Source organism: Tursiops truncatus, chromosome 18 (genome assembly GCF_011762595.2).
Source record: "Tursiops truncatus isolate mTurTru1 chromosome 18, mTurTru1.mat.Y, whole genome shotgun sequence".
Classification (NCBI taxonomy): Eukaryota; Metazoa; Chordata; class Mammalia; order Artiodactyla; family Delphinidae; genus Tursiops; species Tursiops truncatus.
Genome location: NC_047051.1, coordinates 66070569 through 66090245, shown reverse-complemented (window position 1 = coordinate 66090245; position 19677 = coordinate 66070569). Strand labels below are relative to the sequence as shown.

The window sequence follows — 19677 nt, the reverse complement described above, 5'->3', positions numbered from 1 at the left end:
AAAACCAACAGAAGAATGGCACAGTATAAAAGGTTCAGATTCATAATCAAACATGAGATCAATTCTAAGATGATAAATATCACGTAATGCTTTATAGCCATGCCATGAGTTACTCAACCACACCGTTAGGCATCTATGAGGCTAGATTTCTGCACACAGACTAAGCTATTCCTTAGAAAAAGAGTCCTTCAAGGAGCACTTGCCAAAGAAATATGTATTAAAGTTATGTACTTTTATATGAGATCACGAGAGATCTTTATTTCCTTCTTTATTGTTCAGTAGTTTATGACTTCTGAATAACGGGTGTAGAATTTTTTATTCGGGGGGAACAGATCTTAAAATAGGGTCAAGTGAAAATAATGATAAAAGAGTATATATCCAACCGCCCAGAAATGACAAATAAAATTTCGTCACATTTGTTTCAGGTCTTTTTTATAAATAATAGGAAAAAACCACTATGGATAAAATTATTCCCATTCCACCTTCCTATCTGAGGAATTGATCACTATCCTGTATTTTATGTACCTTTCCGATCTATTTTACACACACATACATTCGCATCCCCATCTATAGAAATGCAGGGAACTGTTGCTATATATGATTTTTTTAAATAAATTAAACCATACCCTTGTGCCACTCAACAATATGTTATTGCAATCAACCTATGTTGATTTCTTTCTGTAAGTGTGGCTTACTCCCTTAAGTCTGGCTGGCACAGTATTGGTTTCAATAAACCATCTTCTATTTATCTAGCCTATTAATGGATGTTTAAGCTGTTTCCAATTTTTCTCTGGAAAACCAATTCAGTAATAACATCCTTGTTATCTGTCTTCTTGGGAGACGGCCAGAGATTCTCTTGGGATATAAACATTGTAAATAAAAATAATGTTTAAGATGAACTATAACTAGGAAAGTAACAGTAAAAGTGGCTGAGACCCTTGGTAAGAAGACTTGGTGAGCCTCTCATTATGAATGTTTCTAAATGTGTCAATGTTTATACTACACCACGGTAATACTCGGGTTCTCCAGAAAACACCCAATACCTCTACACGCTAATGAACAGCAACTGAATGATCTGGTAGATTAACCTTGGACATGACAGAGTAGTGACTATTCATTATCCTCTATCGTTCCAATTTTACCTCTTGAAAACCTTTTCAACTAAAATTCATATGCAACTAATGCCATTTTAACACACTAACTCAATGCTAGTAATGCAACCAGTTTACCTGAATACAAAATGCACGGATTCCTCGAACATATGCCTGGAATGACCAGTTTCCATGAAAACTATAATTCAATCCTTTCATTTCTCTCTTTTCGTTTTATATTATTTAAAGAAAAATTTTATTGGAGTATAGTTGATTCACAATGTTGTGTTAGTTTCTGCTGCACAGCAAAGTGAATCAGTTATACATATACACATATCCACTCTTTTTAAAATTCTTTTCCCATATAGGTCATTACAGAGTATTGAGTAGAAATCTTTTCATTTCGATTTTAACTGGAGAGCTTTGCTCGTCTCTTCCATGAACTCAGCTTTCCATGATCTTCAGTGGAAAAACACTTGATTGCCTAACCCAACCCGGAGGCAAATCATATTTATAAGCTGCCATCCAGCTGCTTAAGTGTCGCTAAAATAAGCCAAGCGTGTTGTGCATGACACATTTGGAGGCTGGAGGAAGAGGAACGGTTGGCAAATAAGAATAACATGGTATCGACCTAGAGGAAGCAAAATTAGCACAAGGAGGGCTGTTCAAAGAATCATCCACACAGAGAAATGCAAACCATGTGTTGCTTCCTTTTCTACCTTCCCCCCAACTCCTACACAAGCATGTCACGTATCAGAAAGACAGCGTCTATATCACAAACTGATATTTTTCCAAACATCAATAAATGCTCTTCCTACAACACCATGAACTCCTTCCCACACACGATTTTTCCACCCGTCCCCATTCTGTTCATAGCCAAAAGCAAAGCTCCGCGGCAAAAAAAAAAAGAAAAGAAAAAAAAAGAAAAAAGCACAAATTCACAAAGATTTATGGGAGCTGATTTAAATCTATGAGGAGGAATGCAGTCTGGTCAAAGCAGAGCAGAGGTGATGATGAGGGCATGGAACAAAAGGTTACACACGAGCCGGAGGGGAAGGCAGACGGACCCCGGGATTTCTTTCTGGAAGGCAGGCATTCCACCCCCCTCACCCACCGCCGCAAGGATGGGCCAGTTCTCAACAAATCCCCAGCGCTTCCCTGGGACCCTGAGCAAAGTATCCCCTCTCCCTCCGCCTCAGGCCTCACCTATAAAACTAAGGTAAGAGGGGAGGGATGGATTGGGAGTTGGGAATCAGCAGATGCAAACTATTATATAGAGGAAGGGATAAACAAGGTCCTCCTCCTGTAGAGCACAGGGAACTATATTCAATATCCTGTGATAAACCAGAATAGAAAAGAATATGAAAAAGAATGTATATGTATGTATAACTGAGTCACTTTGCTGTAGAGCAGAGATTAACACAACACTGTCAATCAACTATACTTCAATAAATTTTTTTTAAAAGGCATGAGACCACCCACACTCCAGCAACACTGACTGTCCACCATACTGGTAGGGATCTCAGAATCCCACTCTCCCTCGCCACACCTGTCTATCCCTGAGTCTAAGACACCCTTATAAAGGCCTCCAACAGCGCAGGAGTTAAATGTGAAGTCTCTCCTCCTGCCTCTGTGTCGAACTGATTCACACGGTGGCCTTGACTCTCTCCGGCCACCAAGGGGCTCTGGGATCACTCCCAGGCCTCTGCATACCGTCTGCGGCCCCGTTTAACGCTGCTCTCAGGCTGGTAAACCTGGCAAGTAGCAGATGAGAACTGAATTTCAAACACTGGTCAGCTTTTTGGCAGAACAAGGTGATTAAAGCCAGAATATAGTTTTCGTGTTAGAACTCACTGCCTCGGGAAAACATGGAAAAGCAGTTCTAGCTGAAGCCTCAGGGATTCCAAGAACAAGGGCCTAAAAGGCAGGTGGAGAGGGAGGGAACCAGGCAGTTTTAAATAAAACAAGCACTGTGGGCGAGCTGGAGGTTAACTCTCATGTTTTGCTTTCTCTGGCTCAGAGTTGAGCTGGGGTGGGTTCCAGACCTCTGGGTCCCATAACCTTGTTCTTTCAGATGTCTGCATAGTTTATGTGGGAAGCAGGGAATATTTGCAATGGCTGAACTCAACATGGAGGGAGACGGCAAAGCTGGTGGAACCTTGTATTGTTATTTTTAAATGGAACAGATGAAAAAGAGCAGAGAAACATTTTAAATGATGCAATGTTTCACCCATCAATAGGCAACACATGGTCAAGAGCGTCTTGAAATGTAAGACAAGTTCTAACACATGATTCAGGAATTCTAACATGATGAAGAGCATCCTGAAATATAAGACAAGTTTTACATATTTTAGACAGATGAGTGATGAGTAAATAACACACAAAAGAAGAATATATTTTGCCTTCCCCGTTGTGTCCTGAACCACTGGTGGCAACTAGTTAGTATCCAAAGTCATAAATAAGAAAAGGAATAAGGAAAGAAGCCCTGTCATTTATTCAACCGGCTAACAGCAGGCGCACAAAAATTCTTTTGGTGGCAGACGAAACTCGTAATTTTATTAAAAGTAAGAAATGTCCCCTCCCTGAACCTGGCAAATAAGGTGCTCAGAATACAAGTGAATAGTGAAGTTAAAAAAAAAGTATTATGGAGCTTGGTTAATGTTTTTTTAAATTGCATTTAATGTAAGGAGTGGGTCTTCTGGAACTGTCCTTGAAATGGGCTGTCTATCTAGCAGGTGCAGGAGTTTATACATCTAATATGGTCCAGAACCCAAAGGGTTAAAAGCAGGAAAGAACCTTGAAGGATCAGTGATTCCAATTCCCTTGTTTTATGAGCGTCAGAACTGAGGCTCAGAGGTAACTGGTTGGAGGACACACAGCTCTTCTCAACACACATACATACACACGCATATACACAGAGACACACATGCGCGTACACAGACGCTCTTTCCAGGTGTTTAAATTTCCCATTTCTATGGCCCCTGGAATATTCCCCAGGCAACCTCCCCTCCGTCTAATCGTCATCTTTGGTCTGAAGCTTAAGCCAAGCTCCATCTCACTTATACCAAGAACTCTCCCTTCTCTTTTCTTCTCTTTATGAAGTGTGCAAAAGGTCAAGTTTTCAAGAAACCTTTCTGGAATATTAATTTTTTAAATGTAACGCTGCCATTTTTATAATCAAACACTGTGAAGCGAGGTGAAGAGGGTGGTCTGAGCGGTCAGTGGCTGGCAACCTTGGGGGTACAAACCTCTGGTCCCTCGTGCTGAGTCTGGGGGAGGCCCAAAACAGCGGGGGGGGGGGGCAGGTGGGCAAGAAGATGGGCTGCACTTTAGCCCCCCAAATACATTTCTGAGACTTGTTACACAGCAGCAAATGCTTCCTGATTAAAAAGAAAGAAAACCAGAAATCAAGAACATCTTAAATTCTTGAGTTAGTTAATAAATGAAATCACAAATACATGTGAAGAATCCTACCAGATGGCAGCATTCCTCGGCTGCTTGATTTAGAATTTGCCACTTCTGCATGAGGGCAAGAAACTACATCCCTGGCAGAGAATGAGAGAGACCCAGCAGACAGCTGGTGATGGCCTCTGGTTTTCTTCCTTTCTTACCATCTTTGCAACTATTTAGGTTTTCCACTTTAACCTGTACTCTTGGAAACTTGACCTTCTCAAATTAAACGATACCTGTTGGAGCTGACAAGTAAGTAAGCAGGATGCTCACGTGGTCTGCCGCATCTTCAAGATATACCGATGCGTCCTGACACGGAACCAGTCTGGCTAGTGACTGTATAAACTCCAACTATCATTAACAGTTTTTAAAGGAAAATGCATAGTGAGACAGGGAGGGCTTCACAACCCGCTCTTATCAGGTCCTGTTCATTAGGTCAATAATGAGTAAAAGCTCAGTTATCCGATAGGTCAAAAGTTCTAGCTTGGATACCTCCAGTGTAGCCACACATCAATTATGGCTTTTCTTCTTAAAGGGGGATTTGAACAGATGTACAAAGAGCAGGAAAATGGCAGTAGAGGATGAGAAGGTGATGGAAAACAGAAGAGGACCCAAAAAATGTGTATTTTTATTTTGACATGATTAGCCAGGGTCAGCAAGAAAGATTAGAAAATCCTATTACTCTCTCCCTCCCCCTTCATAAAATCCTACCGTGTCCAAAAGCTTCCAGAGCACTGACATTGCCAAGGCCAGTGGTTCTCTAAACACACAGATGATTCCATCTCTGAAAAAGCTTGAGGAATATAAGACTAAAAAAATATTGTATTTTTTTAGTCAAAAAGTTTTCACTTTGCATTCAGTGGTGTTCAGGAATTTTTCTTAAGAATTTTAGGTATGATAATGGCATAGTAATGAGGTTGGGAAAAAACCTGATCTTCTGAGAGATGCACACTAAAATGTTTATAATTGAAACCTGAAGTTTCCTTCCGAAAGCTGAACTTTCCATGGGTGAGTGATGCCCACACATACGTTTAAAAAATTATTATTCATCATTCTTTTCATTATTTCATTTCCTTTTTTAAGAATTGTGGTACAATTACACAATTAATTTTATTGTGGTACAATAAAATTCCCCATTTTTCTGTGGACAGCTCAGTGGCATATTAAGCGCATCCTCACCGTTGTGCGACCATCGTCCCCATCCAGCTCCAGAACTTTTTTCATCCTGCAGAACTGCACCTGTGCATCCACTAAGCAATGACTCCCCATCCCCCCGAGTCCCTGGCAAACACCCTCTCCCTTCTGTCTCTACCACGCATGCATGTCCCAGAGCTCCCTTAGTGTCATAAATTCAGAATGAATAACATAATACCAGAAAAACCTCCCTCAGATTTCAAATACTGATTCATTGCTTAAAATACAGTGTAATATAGGTATTCGATTTTACTGGCAATAAAAATCCTTATCAACATTTCAATAGTTATGTAGAATTCTGTGTACAAATAAAAAATCACTGAAGTGGACATAAAGTTTTATTTTATTATTAACATCCCTTTCACAAACATCTTTCGCTGGACTATTTCCTTCTACTAACTCTGTAAGAGCACTTCCTAGCATCTGTAGAGCAAAGCTAGGCACATTTTTCAGATCGCTGACCTGCTGCCGAACTGCCCTCCAAAAGGGTTGTTGCTTTAAGTTTTGGTGATGCTTCTAACACTCACATAGATGGTTCTGGATTTGGGGGGTGGTGAGACGGAGGCCAGATGATGCTCAAACATCATCAAACCTACGTTTCCCACTAAATGTTCCCAACTCCCCACCCTTTCCCCGCAGTTATAATAGGAGACCTTTCTCCCACGGTCTCTGCCTGACACGCGGTTTAGGAAATCTACAAAGACCATGAATAGTCATGAGCTTGGAATCAGGTTTTTCGAAGGGGACTGTTTTTTAAAATTAAGTTGAAGATATGATATCACCCTTTACGAACTCTGAAAGAAATTTGCTATGTAGAACTGTAAAAGGAGCAATAAACAAAATACACATTTCCATCTTATTCTCATTACCAATATTTTTCAAAACCAACCCATGAAAGTAAGTGCAATTAAAAAGGGCACTGTTTCGTATTTTAAGGTATCAGCAAATCAGTGGATTTTATGATTACACAGCAACCACTTTTGCATTTGTAAGAAACCTGCAGAACCAACAATATTTTCTCATTTTGCTCTTATGTCCTGTCCATTAATTAAGCTTACTTGGGGTGGCCAAGGGAGCTTGGAAAAGGGACTCCCCATGCCTGCTTCCTCCTATATACTCAAATGAAGCTAAACCCTCTGGTTTGGGAAATTCATTGTTACAAAATTCAAAAAGTTTCTTCTAGAGATAAAGATGCCTTCCTCTGCTTTTCAATGCAAAACAATCTTTTTGAAAAAGAGAATGCCATAAAAGGAGCTCTGTACTAAATGTATCTTTTTCTTTGCCCCAATTGTGGCCAGGCCAGCAGCTCTTCTCCATGAAGTGGTTCCTGAAAATCCGGTGGTTACTTTTCCCATTTCCCCCTTGCCATCCGTTACCCTCACATATGTTTTCATTTACAGCATCATGGATATTCTCTAGACTGTCTGTTGGAAAAACAAAAAAAATTAATCCCAGCAGTGAGCCTAAGATCCTGAACACTCAGCAATTTCTTGTGAATTCATGGTAAGGCTATTTATGCTGAGGCTGGATCTGAATGTATGAACAGCTGACCAGAGCTAAACTGTTATGCATTTAGCTTATTTGGCTTAAATCTCATTCTGCATTTAGAGCAACGCAGGCAGAAGAATACATGGCTCATTAATAGGTTTAAGACAAATACAACAGACAAAATTCTGACAAGAGCTTCAAGTTCAAGCACCGAGACAGAACACCTCCTTTTTATTGAGCACCTATTAGGTGCCCAGAATTGTCTCATCATGTCACACATGCTCTCTAGTCCCTTTGCAGGCACTACTGCTAACTCAAAAATAGACAGACATTATTCTCATCCACATTTTACAGCTGATGTAACTGAGACTCCCCAAAGTAAAGACACTTGTTCAGAATCACACAGTTATTAAGAGTGGAGCTAAGGTTCGAACACTCACTTCAAACCCAAAATGCTCAGATGACACAAACACCAATAATGGCACGTATTAGCGTGTCATTATGCGATGGCTGTTTGGGGAGAGGGAGGACACAGTGCTTTTCAGAGACGCCCACTCACACCATCACTTTGCCCGGAAGCTCAGGGGTCCCCCTAACGCAATGACCACTTGGACAAAAAGTATAGAGTGCTATTTTCAAAGATGTTCATAACCATCTGATACGCCCCATTTTGTGTTGTGAAGGAGACAAAACTGAGGATCAATTTGTTCCAAATTCTAAGTGTGCACGCGTGCTCCCACATACACGACGACGAACGCTGACCTCGAACAAAGGAATTCTGCCTGTTTATTACAGCAAACCTAAAACTGACCGCATGGCCCAGTTTACTGGAAAACTGGCTGTAAACTGACGCAGGACCATGAAAAGGGTACAAGCAACGCACACCTGGGTTTGATACTGAGCCCAACATTTCCCAGGCAAGTGACCTTGGGCAGAGACAGCAGCGCCAGCAGCGGGCTACACAGACTGAGCACTTGGAAAGCTCCATGTCATCACAACATACATTATGTCATTTAATCCTCACAACCGTCCTTTAAGATGGGTACTGTTACCCTCATTTTACAAATGGCAAAACCCAGGTCACCGTTAAAAAGTGGGGGAAGCAGGATTTGAATTCCGTTTTTGGCTAATGTCATATCTTTGATATGAATCTCAGTTTTTTCATCGCTAAATCAGATTGCAATATGCAACTCAAGAGGGTTGCTATGGTCACTTCCTGAGACAGCACCCCAGAAGTCCCCTGCAGCCATGCTCAGTCAACAGTACCTCCCGATGCTCTCATCATCACCATCACCATCATCCCCATCACTATCACCACATCAGCATCATTGTCACCACCATAATCACCCGGTCATGGAGGCTAAAAGGCTCAACGGAGGGCCACTGCCAATAAACATTGAACAACATTCCTTAATGCTTCAAATTATCTTCATCTCCCTAAGCACCCTTTTCAAAGCTTAGAAACGTCACACATTTCTTTGCGGAAAAAACTTGCTTTGCAGAACAGATCGCTTTTGTCGCAGCCTAAAGCAACACACAGCTCTTAATTCATCACACCCCACACTTGCAGCGTCCGTGCCAACCTTTGGAATTCTACCTACTCATAACCAAGTAACTGGTTTTATTTTGATAAGAGCTACTTTAAAATCTCAGGGGTCCATGCTTGCCAAAATCAAGTTGGAAAATGTTGGTGTCAAACTATTTGGAAGAGTTCTAAAAATAATACCGAGACTCGGAGGCAGTTAGAGTTTCCTCTGAAGTATAAACTATCACCAGCACTCACGGAGTCATGGACTTGAATGTGAGAGTGGGCTTAATAGATAACTTTTCCTAAAGACCAGTACTGGACACTTCCTTACACACGATTTCAGACCCTTAGAAAGCATAGGCAACTAAGTGGGCTGGTATGAAGGTTAAAAGTCTTCAGAGCGTTGAAAGTACAAAGTACAGAGGTGGCTGGTATTTTTGGAGGGCACATTCTAAAGCAGCCTATGAACACAGAAGTACTGAGCATTCTGTGGTACCCAAGGAGTCCGGCCGGCCTGTCTGCCATCACAGCTCTCTTGTCCATCTGCTGGGCACCAATGGCTTGTCTTTGGGTTCATGTCAGAGTAACATGACAATATCATCACCACGCGTGTATAAGGTGTGCGTGCCTGAGGGTTCGGGAGAGTCTCCACATACCAAAACCCAGACCCTACTCTTGGCAAATGCTATCTTTTCGAAAATAAACAAAAACTCAGGTCACGAACCTTATACGGAGTCTACTAAACACCGTCTGGATGTTAACTGGATAAGGGCCATATTTGACATCTGAAGTTACCGAGTGATACCGCATGCGCTGATTTTCCCTTAGCCTTGTCATTCTCACACTGAATAATCAAGAACTTTGGAGAGACCAAAATTATGTTCCAGCAAGTATTTTGAAAAATTTATCTGACAATAAAGTCACTCGTAACTTTCCCATTTTTCTGTTGTACAAACTATCAACATTATTAAAATACATACACAATTAACTGTATGACCATCCCAATCTAGTCTGTTTTCTTAGTTGATCAGGAATCTTATTACATTAATAATGCTCATGTGTGAATTTGAGGGATTTCTGTAGTTGTCTGTCCACCTCCCTCCCCAAGGAGGACTTCCTGTTAAGTTGAAGAAAGCCATCCCTCTCTTGAACAAAACCACTGTAAGAGTGCCCCAGGGTCCAGTTGACAGAATCCTGGACCAGGAGGAGGAGATGCAAATTCTGGCCCCACTGTGGCCACCATTAGCTAAATGACCTGGAGTGAAGCACTCATCTGTTTGAGCCTCACTTTTCTAGCTTGTACATGGGCACATGGGACCAGCCTTCCAGTTCTGACAGCCGTCCATGTAAATTCATATTCCAATAACAACTTTCGATATTACCTACCTTTCTTTTATGGTTATTCAAACGCACGTTTATGCATCTTAGTCAGAAATCAGAAACTGCTATTTTTACAAGAATAAACATCTTTATTCATTCATTTAATCCATAAACACCGATTAAGTCCCTGCTATGTGCTAAGGGCCACGCTTGAGGCTGGGAACAGATCAAAGTCCACAACCCACACAGCTCCTCTTCTCAGAGTTAAGTGGGAAGACAGAGGTTGAACAAGTAATTTAGAAATCAAACATGCTATTGTTTAGAATTACACACGTGTACCAAACCCTAAAGAGAAGCAAAGGAATGATGATCACGAAATTCAGGCTGAGATTACTTCTGCGCGGAGGGAGGGTGAAGGCGCGAGGGAGGGGCCGTACCGGGAGGGCTGCATTTTTAACTTGGATTTTCATGTTGTTATTCGTTAAGCTATACGTACGCATTTTAGAGCCTCATTTGCAAATATGCCACGTTTCACAATTTAAAGTTTTTAACAGATTACATAAGAAAAAAAAGCAAATCACGTACAAACCCCCAAAATTGGCACTACAGAACATTTCTTTAGAATCTAAAGCATCCAAAACATATATAGGGTCAGATTTTAGCATAATAGCTTTGATGTGACTTGAGATGACATTTTTTTTTTTTTTTTTTTGCGGTACGCGGGCCTCTCACTGTTGTGGCCTCTCCCGTTGCGGAGCCCAGGCTCCGGACGCGCAGGCTCAGCGGCCATGGCTCACGGGCCCAGACGCTCCGCGGCACGTGGGATCCTCCCGGACCAGGGCACGAACCCGCGTCCCCTGCATCGGCAGGCGGACTCTCAACCACCGCACCACCAGGGAAGCCCCGAGATGACATTTTGAAGAGTGACAAACTCAGTTCTGATTTTGGTTTAACACCATTTTTTTTTTTTTCCCCCAAAGTGCCAAAGTTTTTCCATTAAGTCAATGGACAGCCCCCATGTTTGGAAACCACTGGTAAATCTCATAAATAAATTTCAAGTAATATATTATTTAAAACACAAAAAACACAAACTCTTCTCTCTCTTATCAAGCACACGGCCATATCTGAGGCTCAAGGGCTCGAAAACTTATAATCACCAAAAATTAGGTTTTCTAAAAGGTCAACGCAGCCTATAAACCCTTAATTTTGAAGATTTCCAAAGGAAATCTGGGCAGGAGCTGTCGAACATCATGTATGTCACTGAAAGGACAGGAGTGGGTAACCAGAGTGTTCATTTCCCACTGGAATTTCATTTTTTAAACACCACCACTAGAAACCGTCACTAAGAAATGGTCCTGGCTCCAGGGTTTCTCTGGTCTCTTCCTTCTCTAATGGTCAAAGAAAGGCATAAACACAGGGCTCCTGTGATCTTTCTCTTGTAGACATTCATCTGGTTATCTTCATGCCTTCGTGCATCCCTGAGATGCAGCACTGTGTGGCATCAATCATTTCAACAGTCAAACAATTTAGGTCTCATCAAAGGACCGTAACTTGGGTGGAGAACATGGGAGGAAACACAAGATTTCTCCTATTAAAATACCACTCTCGCCGTAGGATAAAGAGTGATTAGACCCCAAGTTCTTTTTAATGCCGTATTCCTTGAGCAAAAACGCAGAAGTCCTCTTCCCTAAATAAAGGGGTCAAAGAATGACCCTTGTCAAAAGGGTCTTGTATTACAAATGTTTATGTTCTTACCACGTCAGGTAAAAGAAATACCACACCATCAAAAATGTCAATTTCCACAGATGTAGAGAACAAACGTATGGACACCAAGGAGGGAAAGGGGGGGGGGCAGTGGTGGGCTGAACTGGGAGACTGGGATTGACATGTATACACTAATATGTATAAAAGATAACTAATAAGAACCTGTTGTATAAAAAAATAAAATTCAAAAAAAATGTCCATTTCTCACAGAGTCCCTAATACATTAACAAGGAAGCGTTACGCTTGCCTATTTCCGAAGGTGAAGTTGTAACAGTAAAATTGTTCAATCAAAGCATCCCCTGATTTGTGCCCATATTCATAAAAGAGACTTGGAAATTCCTATGCGTCTGATTATTAGTATTTGAAAGCTGTGACACAAAAAGCAGTTATCACTTAACTTGGGTGTTCATTTAATTGAAACACAGCTGATTCTCATTCTTTGCTGTATTTATGTTCTATAAAGTTACTGCTGAATTAGGGGACACTGAACCATTGCTCCTACAGAAAATATAGGGTTAGGTTCCTACAAGCCTCTGGTCACAACGTTTTTTATCAACTGATCAACGCATAACTTTATGTTTTCCTTTTAAAGACACCATATTTAATATACACTGTTGATTCATTAATATTAAACTCGTGGCTAACAACAGTATAACTCACGCCTGCATGTATAACTCACGCCTGCATGAAGCTTCCCCAACACACACATTTTTCTCCATAGGACACCACACCTACTTGGATCTAGGAACAAGAGAGTGATCTTCACCTGGGGACCATTTTAAACAACAAAATGGCCAACAGAAAGCACAGAAATGTGAAAAACATGGCACCCGTTTATGGTGAGAGCTGAAACAAGAAGGCAGGCTCTGTTGCCTTATTCAAACTCAGCTGGCAACTCAAATCCTTCCCTGCTCTGTGCGTGCCCATGAACGACCTGGAGAGCACCACAAGCAGTGATATGGGGGTTACAGGTGAACTTGAGGAGTGCGAGAATTCACAACACTGGAATCTGCGTACAACGGGGATTGACTGCAGTGCAACAAGCACATACAATTTTAACATATGACATCCAGAATGATTCTGAAATATTTGTTATGATTCAAAATACACCAGACGTTTCTTTTCCTAACACTATTCCATCCTACAAAAGGGCAGCCTATGGCTTCTATGGCCTTAATAAAATACTACCTTCAGTGAGCCATGCACCCCGAGGGAGACGCTGCCTGCTCTGCAGGTGTCCCCTCACGTACCTCTCCATCCTCTCCCCTCGAGTCCACTACTGAGCCTCACTGCACTCAAATGCAGTGGAAAGAGCTCAAAGCTCACAGAATGTTCCAAACAGGACTGGTTTGTTACCCTTCTAGATACAATACAATCTACACTTCACCCAAGCTAGATGTTAGACAGAGGTGTGACTGGCACATTTCCCACCACTACAGACGCCTGTTTATTAGGTTGGGTGTGACCACTGGCCTATTTGGAGAAATTACTCCAAGGGACCTGCCTCTGTGATAATGAAGATGTTAAGGACGCTGGTTATTATACTACATGCTGCTGCCTTCATAAGGACCCTTGGGGAGCTTCGTTTTTGGTCCTAGTATCAAAATTCATGTGTCTCCTGAGAACTGGTTTGTTCTTATACAATCTGCGGATCAAGTGCCCAGGGGACGCAGCGCGTCACAACAACAACTGCTGGAAAGCTCGTGCCTCACCCTTAGGGCCTGGTGGGCTTCGTTCTGTGAACAGGCCTCCTTCTTGGATCCACTTTACCTCTTACCTTGGTCTCCCTTTGCTTTGTTGTTTTTTTTTAAACCTACTCCCAATTTACATTATCTACTCTCTGGGTAGCTACCTTTAATCCTTTGTCAAGTTGGGTGTGAGGGTGGTGCGTAGTGACAGCCCATGCCAACCTGACCTTTGCTCTAGCTTAGGGAAGGTTTTTCTGCTGCTTTTGATTCCAACAGAACCCTGAGCCTCTCTCTTCCTTTTCCTGCTGTCACTCTACACTGGCTCAAGTTGCTCTGGGCATCTCGTGTGGCCACCCGTCTGCCAGGATGCCCCGTACCGCGGGGTGGTGGGTAGGGACAGCCCACGCCAATCACACCCAGAATTAGGGTGTCCATGTTAGTGACCTAGCCTGGCCATGTAACTTCCTTAAAGATCAGTTAAATAAATCATGTGGGAACCAAAGGGGGGCCGACCTGGGGTCAGCCAGATGCGTGGAAGGCTACACACCACTGACACGGGCAGCAGACGGCACGCCTACCGCCTCGGGTGTGCAAAGAAAAGGCTGACCTCTTGAGAAGGCAGGTGTGCAGGACACGGGAGCCCTGGCTCTGAGTTCTATGCAGAAAGTGCCCAGGCAGGACTCACAGGTTCCATGAACAGCTGGATTCTTTAACCTAACAATTAATATTCCATTTCAGTGCGCTGGCTAGAAAGCACTGACAAAGCCTCTATTCACTGAAGTGCTGGATTCTTAAGTGATGTCATTCTGGCTGTTTGCAGTTCAAGTACCTGGTTAAAATTAAACTTTTCTAAATGCCCCACTTAGAGCATTGTTTCGGTATCTGAGACTAAGGACTTTGAGCTTTTGAAGTTATCCCCAGGGAAGGAGAGGGAGAGAGGGAGGGAATAAAGTATGTAAACACACACACACACACACACACACACACACACACACACACACCCCTTACTTTTGAGAATTATCTAAAAACAACAAAAATTAGTCGCCTTTCCTGGACAAAAACTAAAGAATCTCATTTTTTTAAAGTTATGAGAATGTACTACCAAACGTAAAATAGCTAGTGGGAAGCAGCCGCACAGCACAGCACAGGGAGATCAGCTCGGTGCTTTGTGACCACTCAGAGGGGTGGGATAGGGTGGGAGGGAGGGAGACGCAAGGGGGAAGAGATATGGGGATATGTGTATATGTATAGCTGATTCACTTTGTTATAAAGCAGACACTAACACACCATTGTAAAGCAATTATACTCCAATAAAGATGTTTAAAAAAAAAAAGTTATAAGAATGAGAAGACCAAGCTTATTCTTCTGATCTATCCATGACAATTAAGAATTCATTTCAAAAGTCAGAAGAGGAATGAGACAGATCCCTGTATATTCTGTGTTATTTGAAATTGTTACTGCCAGGTAATCACATACACTACCTCTGTAATTACCAGATAAGTCTTTCTTTTAAAGAACTGTTTCTATCAACCCCAAAGGATTGCACAAGTATTAGTAATGAAACAAACATCTGCTATTCCAACTAGTTCAGGCTTAATCATTTATTTAACTCCAGGAAGGAAACTGGAGGGGGCTTTTAAAAATAAAGCTTTGAGTTTATACAAGTAGAAAACATCTATGAAACAGGTTTCTCATCTGTTTCAATTAAACCGTCTCTTCCTATTATTTAGGTGCTATGACTCTCATAGGAAACATTAAATTAAACCCAGGAGCTGAAAATGTGTCCTCTCATCAAAATTAACTGTCCTTATATAAACATCCTACAACACGCTTATCAAGAAACTGATAAGGCAGACATGAATTAAAGTAGGTATTTGGTTTTATGAGTCTTTCTAAAAGGCTTTACAATGAATAATCCATTATTTAAATTTCAAAAAAATCTTAGGCAAAAATCACGGTAGATTTCTCAGAACACAGGAACATGGTAACTGAGGTGTTCCTTTTACATTTAAAACCTTTCAGGAATTGAAAGCAGCAGTTTCAATTAACATTTTAAAACTAATGAATCTAATTAAGGGACCACTTGGGAAAGGGAGATAGTTTTTAACTTCAGCACTAGCAATAAACGACATTCCTCTCTTTGGTCTAATTTATGGCTGGAAGAGAAGAGACTGTTTCCCTGGAATCAAACAACCCACAGCGGGAAGTCCTCCTCCCTTCCATCCGAGAGGATCCAAATCTGGGGGAGAGCGCCCAGCCCCTGCCCCCTCCCCCAGCGCCCAGCTGTGAATGCGCTGGCCGCACTGTAAGGGGGCTTTACTACATGAGAGCACGTCTCCGTCTACACCTGCCCGGCAGAAAGATAACTTTTATTTGGTACTCAGATGTGTTCATATCATTTTAATGTAACTCCAGCTTTGGCCGATCATTTTCTTCCAATGAAAAACGAAAGAGGACTTTGAGTCCTAACTCAACGCAGTGATTGCTCCCCCTAAGTTCCTACTTCAAGCCCAATTTAAGCAAGAAATAGAGCCTTTCGTTCAGATGAGTGACAAGGCAGCCCTCTCCAAAGTTTGCAATGACGTGCAAATGGTGGTTGAGTGCCTGGGCGCCTAAGAACCACAAAACCACCCAAGGGGATCAAGCACTTGGAGGGGGATGGGACGGAGCAGCACAGCACCCCTGGAAGGAGAACACACGCTACTACTTCTCCTGAAAGAATACCTGCCGGGAAAAACTAACCTGACAACAAACAATCAGCTGGAAATGTGGGGTTACTGTATCTCCATCATAAATTCTGTACCCAATTCCATTCCACTTTAAAAGTATGCAAAATTCTCTAGTAAGTTATGTGAATATATTTAATTAATAAAAGGCCTCTGAAATTTAAAAATTTTTTTTTTGCGGTACGCGGGCCTCTCACTTTTGTGGCCTCTCCCGTTGTGGAGCACAGGCTCCCGACGTGCAGGCTCAGCGGCCACGGCTCACGGGCCCAGCCGCTCCGCGGCATGTGGGATCTTCCCGGACCGGGGCACGAACCCGTGTCCCCTGCATCGGCAGGCGGACTCTCAACCGCTGTGCCACCAGGGAAGCCCGGCCTCTGAAATTTTAATCAAGTTCAAGTTGCCCTAAAGGAATCTTATCATGATATTCTTCGCAGGAGACTATTTTTTTTAATTAATTAATTAATTTTTTTTTTGGATGCCTTGGGTCCTCGTTGCTGCACACAGGCTTTCTCTAGTTGCGGCGAGCGGGGGCTACTCTTCATTGCGGTGCGCGGGCTTCTCATTGCAGTGGCTTCTCTTGTTGCGGAGCACGGGCTCTAGGCGCGCAGACTTCAGGAGTTGTGGTGCATGGGCTCAGTAGTTGTGGTGCATGGGCTCAGTAGTTGTGGCTCACAGGCTCTAGAGCACAGCCTCAGTGGTTGTGGCGCACGGGCTTAGTTGCTCTGCGGCATGTGGGAACCTTCCCGGACCAGGGCTCGAACCCGTGTCCCCTGCACTGGCAGGCGGATTCTTAACCACTGCGCCACCAGGGAAGCCCTGACTTCTTAATGAAATTCATAGACAACATACAAATATTAAAATCTGAATCTCTTCTGAAATATATTTATACGATTAAAGATAAAATTAGCCTTTTACAAGCTTTCATACATTACAAAATATTCTTGAATAGCGTTTTTTGTTACTGTGCTTTTCAATATCCATTCCATCTTTGAAAGAAACAAAGGAAATACTCTTATATACGCACATACGTATTTCCCTAGGTGTTTCCACTATCTCTGAGTAGAAACAGTCTACTTCGTCAATAAAACTGAACAGTCTGCGATTAATTATGCTGTAGCTATTGACCTTAAATTGAAGCAACATCTATTTTTGTGTGTGTATATATTACATATAATATTATGTACACACTGAAATTATGTTCACTAAGAGAAATCCAGATTTTTAAAAACCCTCTTGAACATGAAAAGCGACCCCCTCTGAATTAAGTTGCCTATTCAGCTACCCAATGTTTAGTACTGTTCCAGACCAGAACATCTGGAAAACCAGTGTCAGTGCAGGTAGTCGACACTCATTTTCTCTGTTGCCTTGGGGGAGGAGAGAACACTGGAAATATTTATGTATTAAAGAAATATGTTTCTTGAACAGATCTGAAACAGAACTTTCAGGGTGGTCCAGGCCAAAAACAGGTCATGTTTTAACACAAAATGACTTTAGACAGAGCCTGTCAGTGCACGACATTGCTACATCTCTCACCTACAACAGGAAAATAAACACACTGTACGGCAAAGAGCGGAACAGAGGCTTTCATTTTGTCATACAGCTGTATGGAATACACCACCTCCCCACTCCCCACCCCCCGCCCAAGGGGTTCCCTCCCATTTACGTGCAGCCTGTCAAGTCCGTCCAACACAACAAACTGCTGTGTTAAGGGCCTCATCCATCACAACTGCTCAACACTTCCTTGCTAGGCAATCTCCAAGGGGTCCTTCCGGCCCCCTCCCGCACACGGTACGCCTCTCCCTGGAAGCACGCCGGGCTCCTTCCTGCCAGGACTCACGCTGAGAGCCCAGGAACTTTGCCCACTTGTCTACAGCCTTCCTTAAAACTTCACTTCGGGCTTATCCATAACAGAAATCCACCCTAAACCTCAACTCTTCACATCACCAGATTCTGCATTCCGTCAGCACTCATGAATTTAGCTTATACCATTCTCTAGTCATTTATACGTGTCCACATTTTTACACTCCAACTTTGCAACTGTGGCGTGTGGGTGTGTGTTGGATGAGAATCTTCACTGGGGCAGGGATCTTGTCTTCCCATTTCTTTCTACTGATCTATCTTCTAGAGTCCTGCCTTGGTATCTAGGACGTGAGATTTATATCCTGTAACTCACGATAAGTCAAAGGATAAAACTCAATGCCTGACTTAAAGGAATACTGAGTTTCCCAATTATACCAAATTCTTTTCATTCTGCCCTACCCTTCCCATCCTAAAATCTTCACTATGAACGAGGTACGGACTGGAAAGATTTACAAAAGCAACTCTCACTCTCTGGGGGAATATCTGTCAGGAGGGTGATTCTGTATTTCAGTAATGAAAATGATCATTCTAGTGAGATGAGATCACCCCACACGACAGCCTCGTGACCACAGCTCACCTCCATGTGACCACCACTCCAACTGCCACCCACCCCAAGCCTTCCTATCAAATGACCTCTTCTCAGAGTCATGGACATATATACACTAACGAATGTAAGGTAGATAGCTCGTGGGAAGCAGCCGCATAGCACAGGGAGATCAGCTCGGTGCTTTGTGACCGCCTGGAGGGGTGGGATAGGGAGGGTGGGAGGGAGGGAGACGCAAGAGGGAAGAGATATGGGAACATATGTATATGTATAACTGATTCACTTTGTTATAAAGCAGAAACTAACACACCATTGTAAAGCAATTATATCCCAATAAAGATGTTAAAAAAAAAAAAAATGACCTCTTCTCCTTTTCACCTCAGCTCGAATGTTTTCATTTTCCACCGAACACTCAGAGAATCCACTAACAAGATTCAGTGCCATCACGTATAATTTTGTTCACCTGTCAGCCAGCCAAACACCAAGAACACATCAATTTGCTTTTCTTGTTTGCCCCAGCAGTTCCCTGCATCTTCCTTCTTCTCTCGCGCTGCGGCAGACGAAATGTACCCCCGTTTTCTCCTGCTCTGCTCAGAACACCCCCCAGGTGACGGCCGGGAGCCAGATTCACAAGGAAGCAGCTTGAGCTTCTGCTGGTCACTCGCTGACCCTCCCAAAGCCTCAGCCCTAAGTTTTTATCCATAACTTTGTGCTCATTTTTTAAAGGAAGGCCCCACGAAACATGCACCTGCCCCGTTATTAAACTCCCGCTCAGAAGGCACCAGGATGGCCCAAGTGCCTCGGAGCCCTGAGTCAATGGCAGGCCCACCCCAGGATGGAGAGATGGTCCAGGCCTCCACCTCGCTCAGGCCTCCCTCCTGTTCCCTTCCCCACCTTGGCTGACTTCCCTCCCAGCATCTCCCTGTCACTTCCCCATCTCTGTCTGAGGGGGAAGAGTCTCATCTTCCCTGATAAGGAGCCCTGTCTGCGGCGACCCTGGGCTCACCCTGCTTCCTTCCCCCTA

The 19677-nt window shown here is 42.9% G+C and overlaps 1 protein-coding gene across 4 annotated transcripts in view; it reads right to left on the bottom strand.

Annotated features, from left to right (window-relative positions):
• FARP1 (FERM, ARH/RhoGEF and pleckstrin domain protein 1) overlaps positions 1 to 19677 on the bottom strand; it is a 288803-nt gene that overhangs the window by 184132 nt on the left and 84994 nt on the right. The gene's annotated exons all lie outside the window — the stretch shown is intronic.